This window comes from Mustelus asterias, chromosome 7 (genome assembly GCF_964213995.1).
Source record: "Mustelus asterias chromosome 7, sMusAst1.hap1.1, whole genome shotgun sequence".
Taxonomy (NCBI): Eukaryota; Metazoa; Chordata; class Chondrichthyes; order Carcharhiniformes; family Triakidae; genus Mustelus; species Mustelus asterias.
This window is the reverse complement of record NC_135807.1, coordinates 134,540,984-134,559,151: the sequence shown is the minus strand read 5'-3', so window position 1 is coordinate 134,559,151 and position 18,168 is coordinate 134,540,984. Positions and strand designations below refer to the sequence as shown.

General features: G+C 45.6%; 1 protein-coding gene across 2 annotated transcripts in view; it reads left to right on the top strand.

Moving 5' to 3' along the window:
- The window catches only part of tshz1 (teashirt zinc finger homeobox 1), a 267,008-nt gene that overhangs the window by 140,515 nt on the left and 108,325 nt on the right, over positions 1-18,168 (top strand). The window contains exon 3 of one of the 2 annotated variants that reach the window (XM_078216867.1): positions 2,352-3,061. The exons of the other annotated variant lie outside the window; for it this stretch is intronic. The gene's annotated coding sequence lies outside the window, so the exon portion shown is untranslated. Of the gene's footprint in view, positions 1-2,351; positions 3,062-18,168 lie in introns of those variants that run through there. 2 annotated transcript variants of the gene reach the window in all.

Here is an 18,168-nt window from a genome sequence, read left to right as displayed (position 1 = left end):
GTGAATACATCTGAAAAGTATGGCAATGGCTGCAAAGTGCTTTGCGACACCCTGAGGTTGTGGAAGGCTTTTTTCCTCGGTTAACGCTATTATAATCAATGACAACTTGGACCTCAACTCACCAATTTAGTTTGCAATGCTTTGGACATTTATCTACACACAGCTCAAACCTGCCTCTGTTTGGCCATTTTACTCATTTCAATCACTCCTCTTTCTGTGAAGTGCTTCATAACTTGGATCATGGAAGAAGAATCATAGAATCCCTACAGTGCAGAAGGAGGCCATTCGGCCCATTATGCCTGCACCAACAACAATCCCACTCAAGCCCTATCCCCGTAACCCCGTATATTTACGCCGCTAACCGCCTGACACTAAGGGGCAATTTAGCATGGCCAATCAACCTAACCCGGTCATTTTTGGACTGTGGGAGGAAACCGGAGCACCCGGAGCGAACCCACATGGGGAGAACGTGCAGACTCCGCACAGACAGTGACCCAAGGCCGGAATTGAACCTGGGTCCTTGGTGCTGTGAGGCAGCAGCGCTAACTATTGAGCCACCGTGCTGCCCTATTGTTTTCCTATTTTCTTTCCCATCCTTCTCTGATTTGCTTTCCTGTGCACTGTTGCTTGTTTTTTTGCTGGAATTTTACCGCCATGCCTACCCTGGAATTGGGGCGGGCGCGACTCGCAGAACCGAATTCTCTGTTGGCCTTGGGCAAGATTTTACGAGCCTTGCCCGAGCAAGGTTGTAAAATACCAGCCAGTTTCTCTGTACGGCTCTCTCCTGGAACTGGTTCCAGTGTCCCAAGGATTCAAAGCCTTTCTTCCTGTACATTCAAGCAGGCCTTTCAATTCCTTGTCATTCATGCACTTGGTGGAATCAAGAATTGTCCCAACTTCATCTATCTCAACTATTGTATGATGTACTGTAATTCTCCCTCTTCCATTGAATACAACATGGGATACAACCTTTAGGTGGCTCCTTCCCCTCTCCAATATCAGCTGAGGCACAATGGGCCGAATGGCCGACTTGTGTGTTGTAACTCTTTCCATGTGTCCTGTCATGGAGTCCAGTCATGGTCCAGCCAACAGTCATGGTCAAGACACTGATGTGAAGATGGATGAGATGCCAGGGGGCATCTGCATCAATTATCGATAGGACAAAAAGCAAGAGAAAATGTTACTTTTTAAAAAAGTTTTATTTCACCAACCCTCTTGAGTTCTCTTTGAGAAAGCCATTGTCAACTCAAAAAGCATATTTTGCGTTTCCCCTGTGATTGGCAGCACATGTAAAGCCAATAAGTCGCTCCCCAAATACTCCAAAAAAAAGCCTAACCCATCAGCAACCTGCAACCTGTTCAACAAAAGTATACTTGGTCCCTGAGCTGCATTAGTTTGTTATTAGTGGATTAAGAAGAGCTTGAGGTAGTGTGGAAATCTGACAGGTTCTTTGCATTTATAAAGCTTTAATTTGAAGCTTGCCTCTTTTGGGATTGACGCAGGGAACGGCAAAGTGTACAAAGCAAATATTTGTCTTTGGGCCGCTCTATGTTCATAAGCAGATTGATTAGCAATATTAATGCAATTCCCTTGCAACTTTCCCCCAGTCCCACAAGTATAAAACAGCAAGAAGCAGGAGGAATGGACCTAGTTGGAGGACAACATTAACTCGAAAGATTCTGAAGACAGGCGGAGAGTAATCTCCCTGGCACATAAATGAACCAAGACACTTGATTGAAACAGTTAGCAATCATAAAACCGCGGCGGAGGTTAAATTGTTTTGAGCTATGGAAATGAACATATTAAAGGTTATATTTCCAACTGCGAGGCAGTTGAGCCATGCCACCATTCAGTGACTCCGTGGCAGAATTATGTGACGCAGAAAGAATAGGTCTAAAATGATTGCAGAGTCATTAACAATAGCAAAGGCGGGAGAAGACATTTCACAGCAGGAGGTGTGCAGAGAAGAATAAAGACATGGAGAGAGCTCATTAAGGATGAATCAGAGACCCACAAACATTTGAAGCCACTAAGTGTGGAATGTATCTAGCATCTAATGACTCTGTTATAAACTGGAAATGATCTATAGTCAAGACACTGCTCCAGGTTAAAACACCCAATGTTTCCAAAAGAATTACTCTCGGAGTTTTCCGGAGAGAAATTACCCTTGAGAGCACATGCTGATTTTCCAAATGAGTACATGGGATATTAGCATAATGTAAAATTTACTGCAAAGAAACAGGCCATTCGGCCCGGCAGGTATCATGCTGGCATTACTTAATCCATGTAGCCTACTTTATCTGATTTTATTAACACATCCTTCGATTCTTTTCTCCCACGTACTTATCCAGCTTCCTCTTAGGTGCATCTATACTCATCTGGGTCAATATTCTCTGGAGTTTAGAAGAACGAGAGACGATTTTATTGAAACACACAAGATTCTGAAGGAGCTTGATAAGTTGCATGTTGAGAGATGGCTTCTGCTGATCGGGGAATCTAAAATGCAGGGGGCAACATCTCAGGATAAGGGGCTCATCATTTGGGATCAAGATGAGGAGAAATTTCTTCACTCAATGGGTGGTGAATCTTTGGAATTCTCTACCCCAGAGGGTTGGGGATGCTCCATCGTTGAATATAAGGGCGGGAGAGATGGAACCAAGAGATGGGGGCAGTGGGCGGGGAAGTGGAGTTGGAGCCTAAGATCAGCCATAATTGTATTGAATGGTGGAGCAGCCTCGGTGGGTCATCCGGTCTACTCCTGCTCTCATTTCTTATGTTCAAACACTCTGGATGGGATTTTCCAGCCATGTTCACCCCACGGACGGAAAATCCCACCCGAGGTCAATGAACCTTTGTGTGGTCCGTGTCATGCCAGCTCCGATTCCCGCGGCGGGTGGGACAGAAAAAATCCGCCCTCTCTGTGGGAATGAAGTCCACTTTCTCACCGATCTGTGGTAAAGGCGTTTCTCCTGAATTGGATTTATTGGCGATTATCTTGTATGTATGTCTGCATTGAATAAATGTGCAAACAAATCCTTAAGCAATAAATAATTTGTACTAGTGGTTTTGATATTTATTTGGCTGTGTTATTAGCCATAGTTACATTTTACAGACTAGAAATGTTTGGGTGCAGGAACAGGATCTTGTAAATGTGAGCTTATATCTGGTAAGCTTACTAGCCCTTAGAAAATGCCTGGTGCCTACCATACTGACACAACTAGCCACAATACGGTGGGTAAGAATACAACTTATTGTGTAAGAATGTTACATAAGAGATCCCATTCCTGTCATAAATAAAAACAGAAAATTCCAGATATACTCAGCAGGTCAGGTCAGCATCTGTCGAGGGAGAAACAGCCAATATTCCAAAGAATCCCTACAATGGCCATCGATTTGATTTGATTTATTATTGTCACTTGTATTAACATACAGCAAAAAGTATTGTTTCTTTCGCGCTATACAGACAAAGCATACTGTTCATGGAGAAGGAAAGGAGAGAGTGCAGAATGTAGTGTTCCAGTCATAGATAGGGTGTAGAGAAAGATCAACTTAATGCAAGGTAGGTCCATTCAAAGGTCTGACAGCAGCAAGGAAGAAGCTGTTCTTGGGTCGGTTGGTACGTGACCTCAGACTTTTGTATCGTTTTCCCAACGGAAAAAGATGGAAGAGCGAATGTCCGGGATGTGTGAGGTCCTTAATTATGCTGGCTGCTTTTCTGAGCCTGCACCAACAACAATCCCACCCAGGCTCTATCCCCGTAATCCTGCATATTTACCCTGCTAACCCCCCTGACACTAAGGGCTGAGTTTTTCTGTCCCACCTGCCACGGGAATCATAGCAGGCGGGACATGGACCATGCAAAGTCCATTGGCCTCAGGCAGGATTTTTCACTCTTGGGGTGAGTGTGGCCGGAAAATCCCACCCTAAGGGGAAATTTAGCATGGCCAATCAGCCTAACCTGCCCATCTTTGGACTGTGGGAGGAAACCGGAGCGCCCAGAGGAAACCCATGCAGACACGGGGAGAATGTGCAGACTTCACACAGACAGTGACCCGAGGCCGGAATTGAAGCCGGGTCCCTGGCGTTGTGAGGCAGCAGTGCTAAACACTGTGCCACCGTGCTGCCCTTAAATTTCTTGTCGATGGCTTTTCATTGGAACTGAAAAATGATTGTGATGTAACAGGCTTTAAGCAAGGATAGAGTCAGGCAGGGGCTGGTCAGCCCAGTTGGCTAGATGGTCAGTGCGTGGACTAGATTCATGGCAACATCACAAGGGTGGGTCCCCATTTGCCTGAGGTGTATTCAGGGCTTGCCTCCTCCCTCACTCCGCTTGTGGTAAAAAAAATCAGGGCATTCTGTCATGGTTCCACTAATAGTTGTTACGGTTACGACAGAGAACTCAAGGTGAAAAAGAGGCAGGGAAAGAGTGAAGGATGAAACAAAGAGGATAAGGTAGAGGACAGGAAAGATTAAGGGGTATGGGGAGAGAGCGGGAGCATGGCACTGAGGCAATGGAACAGCCATGATCATACTGAATGGTGGCGCAGGCTTGACTGACCTACTCCTGTCCCTATGTTTCAAAAGCGGGGATAGTGCAAGGCAAAAGAGGGTGATAGTGGAAGAAGATTAGGAATAAAGGATGGCTCTAAAGCAGGTATAAATGTGAAAAGCTGAAACAGTACCAACAACTGTCCTCCAAAAACACAAAGCAAAACGCAAGCAGAGTTTCTGATCTGAAGTGGTTAAACTCAATGTTGAGTCCGGACGGCTGTAAAGTATCTAAATGAGAGAGAAGGTCATGCCCCTTGAGATCAGTTGGACTTCATTGGAACAGTGCAGCAGACCCAGGGAAGAGAGGTCAGCGTAGGAGTGGGGCGGAGAACTCAAAGGATAGACAGACCAACCGGGCAGACTAAGTGGGGGCGTTCCACAAAATGATCTCCCCATTTGAATTCCTATTCATTTCTTTATTTTATGTTCCTGCATTACAACAGTGACCACATTTAGAAAGTAACTCATTGGCTGTAAAGCACTTTGAAATGTCTGGCCATCATGAAAAGCGTTATATAAACACAAGCGTTTCTTTATTGTCTTATTCTTTATGTGTTCAATTTAATTTTTTCAGGCAGCATTGCACATGTCCATTGCATATCAATGAGATGCCTCATATTGTCTGCCACACTTAAGGGCATCGTTACTATTTAGACCACTCTTGTGCAGAACCAGTACAGGCACGAGGGCCAAATGGCCTACTTCTATGATGCGAACTAACTTAGTTCATCTGCTTCATCGGGACTACTGGGAAATGTTTGCTGGAGATTTGTAAAATATTATGACAAGAAGCTGTTTCAGTAATCTAATACTCAGTGGAATCCATCCCTGTCATATTCTGTTTTCAGTTTGAAGAAGAATTATATTACAGAGAGTGAATAATACAGAAACAGGTCACTGGGCCTAGGATCTTAGTACTTTTGCTCCACAAGAACCTCAAACTTTATTTACTGCCTCTCACCCTGTCAACTCCTCTCTCCCTCACTTTAAAAAATATACAGATCCTTGGCTTTACAAATAGAGGCATATGCTGGATTTTAACCGGCACGCCTGCCCGGAATCGGGCAGGTGAGGCTCGGAGAATGCCATTCCCCTTTGGCCTCAGGCGGGATCTTATGAGCCTCAGGCGGGCAAGGTGGTAAAATTCCGGCAGTAGAGTACGATGACCAGGAAATTAGGCCCCAGCCTGGAGTTGTCTCCAATCCGGGGCACCAATGCTTAGCAAGGATGTCAAGGCCTCTGGGAGATTGCAGAGGAGATTTAATAGAACTACACCAGGCATGAGGGGATTCAGTCAATGTGGAGAGGTTGGAGGAGCTGGGACTGTTCTCCTTAGAGCAGGGAAGATTAAAGGATAGATTTAAGAGGGGTGTTTAATATAAGGGGTTTTGATAAATCGGAATTAGGAATCTACTGATGACCATGAAACCATTGTCGATTGTTGGAAAAACTCATCTAGTCCTTTAGGGAAGGAAATCTGCCATCCTTACCTGGTCTGGCCTCCATGTGACTCCAGACCCACAGCAACATGGTTTAACCAATCAAGCATAGTGAGCATAGATCGGTTATCAGACTCACATAATCAAACACAGAACAAATGAACAATTGAACACTACTGGGTTCTCACACTATTACAGCAAAACAAAAGAATAAAAACTACATGTTGGTTGAAAAGGGAATAGAACATAGAACATAGAACAGTACAGCACAGAACAGGCCCTTCGGCCCACGATGTTGTGCCGAGCTTTATCTGAAACCAAGATCAAGCTATCCCACTCCCTATCATCCTGGTGTGCTCCATGTGTCTATCCAATAACCGCTTAAATGTTCCTAAAGTGTCTGACTCCACTATCACTGCAGGAATAGGTTTCTGTCTGCTGATTGGGTCTTAAATTAAGTCAACTTCTGATATTTTGATTGGCCGGCTGAATGGGGCGCTGCTCATGTTGTCTGGAGGTTTCATCACATGACCATCCATCGCCATCATCCCATCCTCACACTCCTGCCATTGGCCCTCTGACATGCCAGTCATTGTGGAGCGCCGCCCTCCCTGCACATTGGACACTGGACTGACTCTTCATTATCCAAAGTCACTGTCAGTCAACAGGCATATTTCACCTCTTAAAAAGCCAACCCTTCTCCCCACCATCCTTTCAGCCTACTGCCCCATCTCCAACCTCCCTTTCCTCTCCAAAGTCCTGGAATGTGAGTGGTTATCTTCCACATTCCGTCCCCATCTCTCCTGGAGCTCGATGTAAAAATCCCTCCAAACAGGTTTTGAGTCCTATCACAGTGCCAAAATGGTTCTTATCAAGGTCACAATGAGATCCTGTGTGACTGTGACAAAGGTAAGCTTTCCTTCCTTGTCCTTCTCAAGCAGTCTGCAACCTCTGACATGGCTTTCTCGCACTATCCTCTTCCAACACACCTCCACTGTCATCCAGCTGGGTGGGATTGCTCTCACCTACTTCCATTCTTATCTATCAAAACATAACTAGAGTATCACCTTTTCTTTTACATTCCTCTACAGGATGTGGGAATCGCTGGCTGGGCAAGTATTTTATTGCCCATCCCTAACTGCCCCCCACCGCCCCCTGCCACATTTCAGAGGGCATTTAAGAGTCAACCACATTGCTGTGACTCTGGAGTCACATATAGGCCAGACCAAGCAAGGATGGTAGATTTCCTTCCAAAAAGGACATTAGTGAACCAGATGGGTTATTACAGCAATTGACTGTAGTTTAGGAACGTGGCCACTGCTGGGATGGGAGATGATCCCTCGTGGTGATCCAGCATTGACTTTCTCCTCCCACGCCTGGGGAGGCAATGGCCTAGTGGTATTATCTCTAGACTATTAATCCTGAAACCCAGCTAATGTGCTGGGGGCCCGGGTTAGAATCCCGCCACGGCAGATGGTGGAATTTGAATTCAATAAAAAATATCTGGGATTAAGAATCTACTGCTGACCATGAAACCATTGTCAATTGTTGGAAAAACACATCTGGTTCACTAATGTCCTTTAGGGAAGGAAATCCACCATCCTTACCTGGTCTGGCCTACACGTGACTCCAGAGCTGCAGCAAAATGGTTGACTCTCAAACACCCTCTGAAATGACCGAGTGAGTCACTCAGTTTCAAGGGCAACTAGGGATGGGCAATAAAAGCTGGCCAGCCAGTGATGCCCATGTCCCACGAATGAATAAAAAAGGCCCCATTTTAAACTAAACAAGTCGGAATTGGCGATTTAAAATGGAAGAAGAAATCATGTCTAATCACTTTTATACAGGTGATTAATAGAATGCTATGGCATTCAGTCGCGGTTTTGACTCTAAAGTTATCAGGCCCAGGAAAACAGTGAAACTTTCAGTCAACACATCTAATGTCAATGCCGTAATGTGCAGACCAGCAGTAGCAGCAGTGACTTGGGGGCCACATAAAAGTTTTATTGGCACTGTAACAGCTTCACCATGAATAAACATAAATCTGATTCATAAAACGCCGAAGTGCTGGGAGTAAAAGAACATCTTGGCTTAAAACGAGCTTGGTGTGCAATTCAGCTTCAGCCCCCACTTTGCAATCTGGGCCATTTGTCTCCCCTCTTTTCCAGATGTCAGGAATACTCCGTCAAAACTCTCATCATGCAATGCGTGAATTCAATAATTGGGATCATGCGCAGCCAATCATTTGGTTATGGTTTCTATGGAACTCAGGTCCACACTCAGGGTCAACCGCCCTGTTCTTTAGTCTATACCTTACCGTGGCGGTATGCCGAATGCACTCCGTGGTGTCAACTTGGTTCACTTTGGTCGCACCCTCTGTGACAGAAGTTGTGTCCTCAAACCCCACTCCAGAGACTCGAGCACCCAATCCAGGCTGACAACTCCCACTGCCGGTACTGAGGGAACACAGCCGTGTCAGAGGGTGAGGAAAAAGGCAGAGGTCTCATCCCGGATGAGTTATTAAAGGATGGGTGGGTGTAAAAAATCTCACATTGCTTTTTTGGAGACAAATCAGAGAGTTCATCCTGCCATGTTGGCTAATATTTACCCCTCAACCAATGTAGGGGGACAAAAATCAGATGACTGACCATTTATCATCTTGTCCTTTGTGGGAGCTTGCTGTGAATAAATTGGCTGTTGCAATTTCCACATTAGTAGAGTGACTGCACTTCATAGGGATATAAGAATTAGGAGCAGAAGTGGGCAAATTCAACCCTTTGAGCCTGCTCCGCCATTCAATCAGATCTTGGCTGATCTCTCCCTGGTCTCAAATCCACCTCTCCACCTGTTCCCCTATTTTCTTCAACCCGTTTTTAAAATTAGAAATATATCTATCTCTTCCTGAGACCATTCAATGATTCAGACTCCACCGCGCTCTGGGGCAGCGAGTTTCACAAATTCACCCCCCTCTGCGAGAAGTAGTTCCTCCTCATCTCAGTTTTAAACCTATTATCTCTCAACCTATACCTGTGACCTCTTGTTTGAGATTGCCCCATAAGGAGAAACATTTGGTCTACATTTACTTTATCAAACCCTTGAAAAATTTTATATACCTCGATCAGATCCCCTCTCATCCTTCTAAACTCCAGTGAGTATAAGTCGTAACTGTTTAATCTCTCCTCCGACATCAACTCTTTCATCCCCGGAATCAACATGATGGGGCGGCACAGTAGCACAGTGGTTAGCACTGCTGCTTCACAGCTCCAGGGACCTGGGTTCGATTCCCGGCTTGGGTCACTGTCTGTGTGGAGTTTGCACATTCTCCTTGTGTCTGCGTAGGTTTCCTCCGGGTGCTCCGGTTTCCTCCCACAGTCCGAAGATGTGCGGGTTAGGTTGATTGGCCATGCTAAAATTGCCCTTTATGTCCTGGGATGTGTTGGTTAGAGGGACTAGTGGATAAATATGTAGGGATATGGGGGTAGGGCCTGGGTGGGATTGTGGTCGGTGCAGACTCGATGGGCCGAATGGCCTCTTTCTGTACTGTAGGGTTTCTATGATTTCTATGATAACTGCCTCCAATGCCACCACATCCTTCCTCAAATAAGGAGACCAAACTGGACATAAAATGTGGTCGCACCAACACCCTATACAATTGCAACAACATCTCTCTACTTTTATATTCCTGTCCCTTTTGCAATAAATGCCACCATTCCATTTGCTGGATTCGGGACGTCCTGTGGTCATGAAAGGTGCTATAGAAATGTAGACATTTCCTTACTGTTAGTGACTGGTACCATTAGCAGCATGTGACGTAGATTACAAGTGTTGTCTGACTCTTCGAATAGGCAGCATTGTACTTTGGTGACAGCCATACATCAAAGGTCTAAATGTACTGAAAATCACTTTGGATTTATAGGTCTTGACCACGTTAAAAGTGGCGTTAGGTGGTATTTTCTTTGAATGTGATGCCTGCGATCATTAGATTGTGCTGAAATATGTTTACTTACTTGGAGCCATATACCTAGTTGATAGGTTTTTATGGAGGATCTATAATAACACCCATATCATTATTAAGCTTCAAATTCCCAGGCAATTTCTGATCTATGTGACATTCACACTCCTTCAGGGTCAAACAGCATCTTGCAGCCTTCATAAAATGATTAAATATTTTAAACAGATCATGCTTATACATCCATTGCCCCATGAGACTGATACTGTTATCGTTTTTGTCAGCGAGAGTTTCCATCTGCATTTGTCATTCCTGCTTGCATTTATGAGTTATCAGTCAGCGTGTCAAAATCCAAAGTAACTGATGTTCTTTGGGTAGTTCTTGCACGATCTATCTGGAGCTTTTAATCAATGGTGATTTTTATTTTCCAAAGTCCTACATAAATCTCTGCTCTCGCCGGCCATATTTTGTGCGCCTGCACAAAAGATCTGACAGAAACAGTGGTTATATTGTCAACACCCTACCTCCGGGCTAAGTAACAAGGGCTTTTTTTTTAGGGAGATTCTGGTGAATTCCGAGGGCTACAGCAGTGATGGCCGGGGAGAAGAAATCCATTCTGCATACTTAAATCATCTCGCCGTAATCTGAACTGCCACCTTACATTAGGGATATTTATGGGGCGATTCCTATCAGCTCTGGAAACAAATTAGAGATGCGCTGATTTGCCTTGTCTGGACGATGGCTAAAGCCCAACTTTTGTTCTCAGATTAAACCGGCAAAAACCGATGGTCCAGCAGCAGTGTGGAACATGGAAGGAATTCTGTATCGGGTGGCGCGGTGGCACAGTGGTTAGCATTGCTGCCTCCCAGCGCCAGGGACTCGGGTTCAATTCCGGCCTCGGGTGACTATTTGTGTGGAGTTTACACGTTCTCCCCGTGTCTGCGTGAGTTTCCTCTGGGTGCTCCGGTTTCCCCCCATAGTCTAAAGATGTACAGGATAGGTGGATTGGCCATGCTAAATTGCCCCTTAGTGTCCAAAGATGTGTAGGTTAGGTGGATTGGCCATGCTAAATTGCTCCTTAGTGTCCAAAGGTGTGCAGGTTAGGTGGATTGGCCATGCTAAATTGCCCCTTCGTGTCCAAAGATGTCTAAATTAGATGGATTACTGATCTTCGGGTAAGCGGCCTTCACGACACACGACAGCACAGAGTCGCTGAGCAGAAACTGATAGCCAAGTTCCGCACACATGAGGACGGCCTAAACCGGGATCTTGGGTTTATGTCACACTATCAGTAACCCCCACAGCTTGCCTCCTGGACTTGCAGAATCTCACTGGCTGTCCTGTCTGGAGACAATACACATCTCTTTAACCTGTGCTTAATGCTCCCTCCACTCACATTGTCTGTATCTTTAAGACCTGGTTGGCTGTAGAGATTCACATTCTAATCAGTATTCTGTAACTTGATTTTGTGTCTCTGTATGCCCTGTTTGAGAGCAGATATCCACTCCATCTGACGAAGGAGCAGCGCTCCGAAAGCTAATAGCATTTGCTACCAAATAAACCTGTTGGACTTTAACCTGGTGTTGTTAAAACTCTTACAGTGATAAGGGGACCAGTAAAGAAGCAAAAGATGTGTCTAGAGGAGGTGTGAATGGCAGGATAATGACCAGGTGCGGTCCAAAGGCAAAAACAAGAGAAAAATTAGAGTAAAATAAAAACCTACAAAGAGGAAAGGACACAAAATGGAGGCAGAGATTACAGTTTGAAATAGTCGAACTCAGAGTTGAGTTTGGAAGGTGTAAATTGCCTCATTGAAGGATAGGTTGCTGTTCTTCGAGCTTATGTTGAGCATCCTCGGGTTACGTTGACCTATTCTGCTGAGTATTTCTAGCATTTTCTGCTTTTATCTCAGAATTCGACAGTCACGGTATTTTGCTTTTGCTGGAGATTATGGTGAACAGGAGGAGGCCATTCGGCCCATGGTACCTGTGCTGGCTCTGCAAAAGAGCGATCCAATTAATCTCACCTCCCATGGCCCTCCAGATATTTCTTCTTCAGTTATTTATCAAAAACGACAGAATTGAGACCGTTCGGCCCATCATGTCTGCAACATCTCTCCGAATGAACAATTCTCCTCATGCGTTTTCCCTGTAACTCTGCACGTTCTTCAAGTCATCATCCAATTCCCTCTTGAATGCCTCGATCGAACCTGCTTCCACCGCACTCTCAGGTAGAACATTCCAGACCCCAACCACTCGCTGTGCAAGAAAGTTTTCTCTCATATTGCTTTTGCTTCTTTGGTTGGTTACTTTCAATCTCTGCCCTCTCAAATCATTTCACGAGTGAGAACAATTTCTCCCCATCTACTTCCCTTTATTCAATTCCTAATCCAATTATCCAATTCCCTTTCGAAAGTTGCTGCATCAAATCACCTTCCAGGCAGCACAATCCACACAGCTCACTGGGAGGTCTTGTGGTCCAGGGAGGGATGGGGAGGGGGGAGGCGCTCCTGAACCAGAAGCTCCGGGTTCGAGTCCCACCCCAGCACTTGATTGTCAATGAAGCTGTGGTCGTAAACTCAGCCCAACTGGCTAAGTATCAACCTACAGATCCCAACGCACACCAGTGGCAAGTGGTAAGAGCGGGCGAGCTTTCTGGTCATCCCTGTGATGGAAGGAAGCTGCAGCCTCAGTCGTCACTGTCCATAGCTCCTAGTATGACGTGCATGTAAAAAGTGAAATTTGCCGCAGCAATCCAGACTCCCTGGGTGGAATTTTCCCGTCCCGCCTGCCGTGGGAATCGTAGCGGGCGGGACACGGACCATGCAGAGGTCCATTGACCTTGGGCGGGATTTTCCAGCCACCCAAAGACTGCACGGTGGCACAGGGACCCGGGTTCAATTCCTGGCTTGGATCACTGTCTGTGTGGAGTTTGCACGTTCTCCCCGTGTCTGCGTGGGTTTCCTCCGGGTGCTTCGGTTTCCTCCCACAGTCCAATGACATGCTGGTTAGATGCATTGGCCATGCTAAATTCTCCCTCAGTGTACCTGAACAGGCGCCGGAGTGTGACAACTAGGGGACTTTCACAGTAACTTCATTGCAGTGTTAATGTAAGCCTACTTGTGACACGAAAAAATAAACTTTAAAAACCGTTTACTTTAATCCCGTCCGCTGAATGAATTGTTGCAAATCACCAGCAATCTATCAGAATCTTTCCCAGTGATGAGACGATATCGGCAATTACCCATTCAGCAATTTTACTAACCTTTGAGTCGTCAATTAGCACATTTAAAAAAAATAAATCTTATAAGCCCATCTCATTATTTTGAGGCCCTGTTATGAATGTTAAGGAGTGAGCTTTCTCATAGATATCAGCAATGCCTCAATGTTGGTGGTAAACCAGGTCTCGTGAGCAGTCTTCACACCTCCACTGCCGATTGAGCCCCTTAAGTGGGCGATCTCACCTCTGCTGATGCTCCTCCGACAGTGGGCAGGGGACCCACCATACTGGAAGTGTTGAGGGTTGCCTGCAGGCTCCCGGGGCGAGGTCCCTCAATCAAAGACATTCAGTACCTGATTGAGGGGTGCAGCATTGGGAAAGGGGGCCCGTTGAGATCACCTCCCTCCCTGTCGACTCTCCCTCTCCATGACACAACCCGTGATCCCCCCCTCCCCCCCGCTCCACCCCACCCATCACTCATCTGTGCCTGGGTACATCTGTGATCCTGAGTCTCTGATGGGTGTAGTACTGGCAGCAACCACTAGCTCCCCTGGCGGCGATGCTGAGCTGCCATCCTCTGCTCTGCTGTTGGCCACTGTGGGGACCTTCGACCCCTGAGGTCGGAGATCCTAGGAAAGGCCCCATCTTGCCCAGTTGAAACTTGATTGGTTGAAAAAGAGGTGATTGATTCAGGGCTCTTGCCAACTCTTCAGCTGGTGGCCCAGACTCTGTCGCCTCCATTAGATCCCACTCTTCGTTTCTTGCACCTTTGGTACATAAATAGGACAAGTAGATAAATGTTTAACACATTTATCTATATTTGACAGATTTCTGAGTCTGGATTGTCTGCTGCTTGAATTTAAACAAAAATATCATTTCATTAATCGCTGCCACACTGTCAATCCTTCTACTTATAGCATCAATTTAGACACATTAATGCAGCAGCTTAAGCAACATCAGAGTTGTTGTTTAACCCTGTGGTCTGAACAGCGCCAGACAACACAGTCTAAAGCACTTTAAAAATTTACCTGGAGTTCATTTAAAGCCACAGAAACTGCAAACAATCTCACTCGTCCAATCAAATCACTGAAATGTCATTTGACAGGGTAGATTTCAGAATTTATCTTAATGCCAATTCAGTCTGTTTCTCAAATATGCCAACATTTTCTTTTTTACTCTCATAGAATCCTTGAATCCACCTAACCTGCATATCTTTGGACACTAAGGAGCAATTTAGCATGGCCAATCCACCTAACCTGCACATCTTTGGACACTAAGAGCCAATTTAGCATGGCCAATCCACCTAACCTACACATCCTTGGACACTAAAGGACAATTTAGCATGGCCAATCCAGCTAACCTACACATCTTTGGACATTGAGGGGCAATTTAGCATGGCCAATCCACCTAACCTGCACATCTTTGGACACTAAGAGCCAATTTAGCATGGCCAATCCACCTAACCTACACATCCTTGGACACTAAAGGACAATTTAGCATGGCCAATCCAGCTAACCTACATATCTTTGGACATTGAGGGGCAATTCAGCATGGCCAATCCACCTAACCTGCACATCTTTGGATTGTGGGAGGAAACCGGAGCACCCGGAGAAAACCCACACAGACACAGTGAGAATGTGCAAACACCACATAGACAGTCACCCAAAGCTGGAATTGAACCTGGGGTTCCTGGAGCTGCGAGGCAGTGGTGTTAACCACTGTGCCACCATGCTGTACCTAAATGCCCTGGCATTCATTTTAAGGTTCTGTCACCTTGTTCTGGGACACCACCACCCCATGTACCCAATAAACTCATTTCACCATCGTAAATACCTCTTTCAATTGTAGCATTTAAAGTAACTCCTGCAGCCGCCTGTACAACATGACCATCTCTCATTCGATTTTATGGTAATGCTAACAGTTCACACTATAACTCACACAGATCATCTTTTACCATATGCTGCATAACACAGTGTCTCAGGGAGAAAGAAAGCACATTTGCATTGCACTTTCAGACGATACAGCTTTTGCAGAACCTTCTGTCTTGTGCTAATCAATGATACCAAGTCTGGAGCAACACCCTATTTTATCATGTGGAAAGCAAAAAAGAAAATTGGCGTTTTTTAAAAAATGGAATTGAAAATGAAAGGTAGCTACTTGCTGATTAAGGGGCAGGCAAGGGGAGGGGGGGGGGACGCTGCCTTGATACAGAACGTGTGTTGCTCATGAGACAAGCTGCCCCCTCGCTCATCAACAGATTTGTTTGACTTAGACCGGCACTATAGGAGCAGCCGCAAACTCTCCTCTTTCTATGTCACCTCCTGTACAGAGCAAAGTGTAACTAGGAGAGGATTATAAAACAGGAAAATGGACTTCAGAGGGTCAACACTGATAGTGCGTGCCCTGGGGATCGGATTTCTGCTTGTTCCCATCAGTTAGAAATGGTACAAATCAGACTATTTTAAATGGGAGCGAGTTACACCAAAAACCAACTGGTTTCCACCATCTTCCCACAGAGGGTTGTGAATCTTTGGAATTCTCTACCCCTGGGGTAGCTCAGCCATTGAGTAGGTTTAAAGCAGAGATTGGTGGATTTCTGATTAACAATAACATAAAGGTTATAAAAGGGATTGTGGGTGTAAAAGGCATTGGAATGTCCCATCAGCCATGATCATATTGAATGGCAAAGTAGGCTCGACTGACTGAATGGCTTTACTGGGGCGGCACGGTGGCACAGTGGTTAGTGCTGCTGCCTCAGAGCGCCAGGGACCCGGGTTCAATTCCGGCCTCGGCCTCCACACTGTCTGTGTGGAGTTTGCATGTTCTCCCCGTGTCTGCGTGGGTTTCCTCCGGGTGCTCCGGTTTCCTCCCACAGTCCAAAGATGTGCGGGTTAGGTTGATTGGCCAAGCTAAATTGCCACTTAGAGTCAGGGGGATTAGCAAGGTAAACACATGGGGTTAGAGGGATAGAGTCTGGGTGGGATTGTTGTCGGTGCAGACACAATGGGCTGAATGGCCTCCTTCTGCACTGGAAGGATTCTATGATTCTAAGCCAATTACAATGTTAAAGACAGGCGATGATCATTGGCTCAATCTCCAATAGAGTATAAACAGACACAGCTGGAGCAGCTGGTGTGGAAGGGAATGATACAGAGTTTGTCACTCTTATACCGAGCTGTATGCAGAATAAACTTGCTGGAGGTAAAAGACAAGCTACCGTGTTATTCCTCCACCATTTGCTATTATTGGTCTAACCACAACCAGCATCACTAACAACAGATCATCATTACATTGCTGTTCATTGAGCTTGCTGTGCGCAAATTGGCTGCCAAGTTTCCCACCTTACAACAGTGCTTCGGCTTTTAAACAGTATTTAATTGAAACACTTTGGGATGTCTAGAGATTGTGAAACCTGCGATAAATGCAAATCTCTTTATTCCTGACATTGGATGGACCCACAAGGCAGAGTATTGATCATAGAATCAAAGAACCCTACCGTGCAGAAGGAGGCCATTCGGCCCACTGAGTCTACACTGACCACAATCCCACCCATGCCCTATCCCCATAACCCCACGTGTTTACCCTCCTGACATTAAGGGGCAATTTAGCACGGCCAATCCACCTAACCTGCACATCTTTGGATTGTGATTTGATTTATTATTGTCACATGTATTAACATACAGTGAAAAGTATTGTTTCCTGCGTGCTATACAGACAAAGCATACCGTTCATAGAGAAGGAAACGAGAGAGTGCAGAATGTAGTCTAACAGTCATAGCTATGGCGTAGAGAAAGATCAACTTAATGCAAGGTAAGTCCATTCAAAATTCTGACAGCAGCAGGGAAGAAGCTGTTCTTGAGTCGGTTGGTACGTGACCTCAGACTTTTGTATCTTTTTCTCGACGGAAGAAGGTGGAAGAGAGAATGTCTGGGGTTCGTGGGGTCCTTAATTATGCTGGCTGCTTTGCCGAGGCAGCGGGAAGTGTAGACAGAGTCAATGGATGGGAAGCTGGCTTGCGTGATGGATTGGGCTACATTCACGACCTTTTGTAGTTCCTTGCGGTCTTGGGCAGAGCAGGAGCCATCCCAAGCTGTGATACAATCAGAAAGAACGCTTTCTATGGTGCATCTGTAAAAGTTGGTGAGAGTCGTAGATGACATGCCAAATTTCCTTAGTCTTCTGAGAAAGTAGAGGCGTTGGTGGGATTTCTTAACTATAGTGTCGGCATAGCGTGGGAGGAAACCGGAGCATCTGGAGGAAATCCATGCAGACATGGGGAGAACGTACAAACTCCACACAGACAGTCACCCAAGGCCAGAATCGAATCCGGGTCCCTGGCGCTGTGAAGCAGCAGCGCTAACCACTGTGCCACCATGCCATGTCGTGTGACCTATTCGGCCTCTGCCACTGATGGTTCCACATCGGGCAGTGCGCAGTCTGTCCAGGAGAAGAGGTGCCAATGCTTCATTCTTCAAAAAAACCAAAGTCAAAAGTGCCGATTCGGTTCAAAGCTTTAAATTGCACATTCCAGCTCGACCCTATTAATATGGTACTTGAAAATCTGTTCGCCGTTTGCGAACTGCTCTGAATAAAATATGGTGCCAACAGTTTCGAGCCTGCAGTTGTTTGTTTTAATGGAGAGATTTTATCTTTTGTTTTACCCAGAATTGCTTTTATCGGGTAATATCACTTCTTGTGTGCATCGCACGCATGTGAGATAGAATTGATTTTACTGTACTGATTTAAAATCCATTAGTTCATTCCTTGAAGAAGACACTTTGCTGAAACTTAGCTATCGATTCCTGCCAGTTAAAGAGTTAAATAATTTGGGAGCTGACATTCGGTGCCTCTTTTTTTTAAAGGAAGTTTCCATCCATTGCCATTTTGAAGCAGGACATCAGCCAATTACTGATACAAATGTTTATGTGGATGAGATTAAAGGGAGATTTTCGACTGAACAAGTCAGGCAACCAGTGAGTGGTCATAAAACAGCGGGTGCTGCAGGCATGA